At 33.2% G+C, this 5,497-nt stretch overlaps 1 long non-coding RNA gene across 1 annotated transcript; it reads right to left on the bottom strand.

Annotated features, from left to right (window-relative positions):
* Window positions 1-2,129: 2,129 nt before the first annotated feature.
* On the bottom strand, window positions 2,130-4,855 carry LOC130469393 (uncharacterized). Its single transcript, XR_008929914.1, has 4 exons — window positions 4,820-4,855; window positions 4,589-4,679; window positions 4,198-4,274; window positions 2,130-2,329 (listed from the first exon to the last, which is right to left on the bottom strand). It is a non-coding gene; the product is annotated as an uncharacterized lncRNA (long non-coding RNA).
* Window positions 4,856-5,497: the final 642 nt, after the last annotated feature.

Raw genomic sequence — 5,497 nt, 5'->3', positions numbered from 1 at the left:
AATGCCATTACTTAATCTAAAACAATATCATAAGATCTTTGTAAATAGATCTTAATACCCAGTATGTACTAAGTTTCGCCTTGGTCCATCATTGATGAATAATTTCAAACCTAAGTTATTAGAATTTGAATGTTATTTCACAATAGAGAGATATGTGTGTGATACACATAGGACCAATTAAGTTTTTATGTACTCCCACTAAACTTCTTATATATCTATAAGAATCATGTACATTTTATGAAACTAAAATTCTCATTAGCTTCACTAAAATACAATTCCAATTCCCAATTGGTTGCTTAAATTTGTACTTAGATTTCATAAGCTAGCATTCATTTCAAGCATTATTTGGATCCACAAATCCTATGACATGCCATGTACATAGTTTTCTTCCAATATTTGATTGAGGAATACGTTTTGTCATCCAATTGCCATATGTACCAATATGCAATCATTGCTTGAATTATAGACTTAAGCATTACGATTTTGCATGAGGTTTCAACACAATCCATGTCATGAATTTGCTTGTAACCTTTAGCAACTAATCTAGCTTTGTGTTGTAAACACAATTCCATGTTTGATGGCTTTTATCCTTAAAACAAACTTGCAACCAATAGGTGTGAAACTATTCTTGCAAATCAACAAAATTTCAATTTTGTCATCAAAACATTTAGTATGTTTTATGGCCTCTAACCATTTAAAACATTTGAGTCTATATATGGCCTCTAACCATTTTAGGGAATCTGGGTTTCGTCATAGCTTTCTTACAGGTCACAAACTCATTAATCTACATGATAATAGTTTGACTGTAAGTTGTAGGTTTCTTTACTATCTAATAGAAGAATCTCATAGTTTCAGTGATTTGATCTCTATGCCTACTTGGGTATAGAACATCAAACAATAGAATATCAATAGCCACTTGAAAGTCCTTTGAATATTCTGTTCTCCTTGAAGCACTTGTATAGTCTTCTAAGAGATGTCTAATCTTTAAAGCCACTTCTAAAGTCCTTAAAGAATAAGTTCGGATTTTCTGAAGCACTTCGAAAAGCCTCCGGAATGTCCGTTTATGTTTGTTGTTCGCCTCGAAGACTTTCGAGGTCTATTTTCTCCCACTTGTCATTTTGGAAACGAATCTCCAAAAGGACATTATTTCGAGAAAACAAACATTATATTCTCAAAAATTCGTGGTAGAAACAATACCCTTGTGTCTCATTTGAACAAATCACAATGAAACGTATATCTATACTTGGGCCTTAGTTTGTTGAATAACAAACACTAAGCTCCCACTGAGTTTAGGAACTCTTTAGATATATGATGAAAAGATATTCTGAAATTACTTTTCAATAGCTTTGACGAATTTGGTTTAGTTTGGTGGTAGTTGAGCATTTTGTTTAGAAATTATAGGAAAATTCTTTTATGATTCATCATTGATCGAATCAAGTACTAATTGACTTCGATCATTCCAACTTAGATATGCCATATCTTATGGAGCTAGATCGTGAAATTACAACACACAATCATTGATGATCATTCTTGGTATAATTAATCAACAACATGATCTAACCTAGATCTTTATGATTTCTTGCCAAGTGGGATTTATACTTCTGAATCTTTGAACTAGCCAAACAGATTCAAACACTAGTAGAAAAAACCCTTATTGCAGCGGGCTTTTAGACCCCTGTTGCAGCGTACATCGTATGCTGCAACTGGGGGGCCTGCAACAAGTCTGAACTTGTTGCAGCGTACAATGTTCGCTGCAAAAAGTACTTTTTTGCAGCGTACATATGCATGTACGCTGCAACAAGTGTCAAAATTTTGGCAAAAATAGTGACTTGTTGCAGCGTACAAAGAAGTGTACGCTGCAAAAAACTCCACTTGTTGCTGCGTACATCTATTTGTACGCTGCAACAAGTCTGAAAATTTGCCAAAATTTAGACCCTTGTTGCAGCGTACACATATATATGTACGCTGCAACAAAGCACTTTTGGCGGGAAAATTCTAATTTTGTTTAGGGACTTTGCACCAAATATAGAAACCTGTCATAACAATAATAGAATATCACAACCTGTATAACAAATATATAAACAATAACTGTAGTTTTGTATATATTCCAAAACCAAAGTAAACGTACTAATACATTTAAATATATGTACGTTCCAATTTCAACGTACGCATACATTTTAATACAAAATATTGTTCTATAACATCTAAGCCAACTCGATCAAACGCGCTCAGGCCAATAATAAATACTTTCTGGTAAAAAACTTAGCCCATTGCTCACGAACCACATCAATTTCCTCACTAGCATAAGGCGCATTCCTGTAGTATAGACCTTCAAAAACAAAAATTTGATGGGAGCATTAGATTAAATGTCATTTTAGTCTAAATATGAACTATAACGACCCAATGAGCCTTAAATGTGCATAAATAGATTGAAATGAGTATTTGAAAACTTTAAAAATAAGCATATTAAACATGTAATAAGTTTGAAATAAGTCATTAGGTTCTTTAGTTCACATTTGGGAACGAAAATGTCATTTTAGTCTAAATATGACCTATAACGACCCAATGAGCCTTAAATGTGCGTAAATAGATTGGAAAGGGTCTTGGAAACTTAAAACTAAGAATATTAATCATGTAAAGGGTTTAAAATGAGTCTTTAGATTCTTTAGTTCAAAGTTGGGAGCAAAAATGCCTTATTTTAGCCTAAATATGACCTATAACCACCAAACAAGTCTCAAATGTGCATAAATCGATCGGATTGAGTCTTAGAAACTTAAAACTAATCATATTAATCATGTAATTAGCGGAAGTGAGTCCTTAGGTTCGTTAGTTCAAATTTGGGAGCGAAAATGTCATTTTAGCCTAGATATGACCTATAATGGCCAAATAAGTCTCAAATGTGCATAAATAGATTGGATTGAGTCATGGAAAGTTTAAAATAATCATATGAATCATGTAGAAAGTTTGAAGTGAGTTCTTAGGTTCGTTAGTTCAAAGTTGGGAGCGAAAATGTCTCATTTTAGCCTAAATATGACCTAAAACGACCAAAAAAGTCTCAAATGTGCATAAATAGATTAGATTGAGTCTTGAAAAGTTAAAACTAATCATATGAATCATGTAATAAGTTTGAAATAAGTTCTTAAGTTCGTTAGTTCAAAGTTGTAAGCAACAATGTCATTTTAGCCTAAATATGACCTATAACGGCCAAACAAGTCTCAAATGTGCATAAATAGATTGCATTGAGTCTTGAAAAGTTAAACTAATCATATGAATCATGTAGTAAGTTTGAAATGAGTTTTTAGGTTCGTTAGTTCAAAGTTGTAAGCAACAATGTCATTTTAGCCTAAATATGACCTATAACGGCCAAATAAGTCTCAAATGTGCATAAATAGATTGGATTGAGTCTTAGAAAGTTTAAACTAATAATATGAATCATGTAGAAAGTTTAAAATGAGTCCTTAGGTTCTTAAGTTTAAAGTTGGGAGCGAAAATGTCATTTTAGCCTAAATATGACCTATAATGACACAATGCATAAATGGATTGGAATGAGTACTAGAAAGTTAAAACTAAGCATATAAAACATTTAGTATTTTTAAAATGAGTCATTAGGTTCTTTGGTTCATAGTTGGGAGCGAAAATGTCATTTTAGCCTAAATATGTCCTATAACGACCAAACAAGTCTTAAATGTGTATAAGTAGATTAGAATAAGTCTTAGAAACTTAAAACTAAGCATATTAATCATGTAATAAGTTTAAAATGAGTCCTTAGGTTCTTTAGTTCAAAGTTGGGAGCGCAAATGCCTCCTTTTAGCCTAAATATGACCTATAACGACCCAATGAGCCTAAAGTGCATAAATAGATTGGAAAGAGTCTTAGATCGTTAAAATTATGCATATCAAACATGTAATAAGGTTAAAATGAGTCCTTAGGTTCTGTATAGAAGTATAATATGCAGGAGATAAAACAATATATATTCAAGGATTCCAAACTATACAGTACTTGAGACAAACTTATTTCAAGGCACAGAAGGAAGAACATAAAAAACAAGACACACATATTTTACACTTCACTTTGAAGCAATGGATCTGGCGATGACTAAAAAAGGTTATACTTTTCTAAATGCCTATAAGTTCAACTATATCTATGCTCAGCCTAGATAAGAAAGCACACATAACTATAACAACATTTAAGCCTTACTTGCTGATATGCGTTCAATCTGCCAGAGGGGTCAATATAGTGCAAAGATTCTGGACTTCTAGGATTTCCATTTGAAGCTGCACGAAATCAAAATAAAGCACAATTACAAAGGATTAGTGTGAATATTGTCAATGACTCATCTTGTATTTAATCTATCTTCATCAGCTAGCAAACTTTACATAACAGTAAAATCAACAGCAACCATGAAGTTGAGCTCAAAACCACTAGAAATATAATCAAGAAAACTGTACAGCTGCCTTTCACGGAATGCATCTACATACAGCTGACCCTTAAGAATCTGTAGTGATCATCACCAAGAAATATGATCATTAAAAGTTACAAAAGGAACTCAAAATCAGCCATAAATTCAAGTATTGTTGAGCACAAGCACCTTTTCACGACCATGGTGTTGCTTAACAAAGCTGATGCCAGTCTTGTCTCTGTGCATATTTTCTAAGGCTGAAACTGATGTTTGAAGTTTGCTGTTCAATGAGTATTGCATTTGTTAATAATCTATCATACAGAGACCACACAAGCAACGAAAGTCCACAAGAAAGGATAAAAGAGAAATAAGTAAGGATAACTACCCAGAAATACAACTTCTCATTTCCAACTAAAGTACCTCTGATAACACACAGCTAGCTTCTCCAAGAAAATCTTGATCGGATAACTTGATTGTCTGAACAAATAAAGTTATTTATCAAAAGAGAATTAAAGGTAGATTGTCACATAAAGCACCTGGAATTAATTCGAAAAGCGGAAGGTAACAGTTTCCGAAGAAACTCCATGTGAAATTCTCTCTCGTAATATTTTCTACCTAATCAACTACCCTAATCCAGGCAATAGCTAATCAATACTAATTATTGACTCAATTAGGTTGAACCATTAAAAAATCAAGCCCTACAGAAATCAACACATTTCATAGCCAGCAACAATGAAAACGAAAATAATCAAAACTCAGTCAATTTAAAAAAAAAATGCAAACATTATGCTCTTCTAAACCAGCAAAATCAGACAATAAGAACTCAACAAAAGATAAACGAATTGAAAATCTTGCAACACACAAAAAAAAAAAAAAAATTGAACAAACCCTAATTCTGAAAACGCAAATCAAGAGGGACAGGGAAGAAAGTTACTTGCCGCGGCGAGGATTGACGGAGAACAGATTTCGCAAACCGGCCGAGCAAAGTAGCTAAGTTTTTCGAGCAGGGAATGACTTCACCTGTGGCTTTCGGAGCAGGAATAACTTCTACGGTGGTTTTTCGAGCAGGAACTACCGGTGAGGAGGCAAGGAAATAGA

This window comes from Spinacia oleracea, chromosome 3 (assembly GCF_020520425.1).
Source record: "Spinacia oleracea cultivar Varoflay chromosome 3, BTI_SOV_V1, whole genome shotgun sequence".
NCBI classification, from domain to species: domain Eukaryota; kingdom Viridiplantae; phylum Streptophyta; class Magnoliopsida; order Caryophyllales; family Amaranthaceae; genus Spinacia; species Spinacia oleracea.
This window is presented reverse-complemented; position numbering and strand designations above follow the sequence as displayed.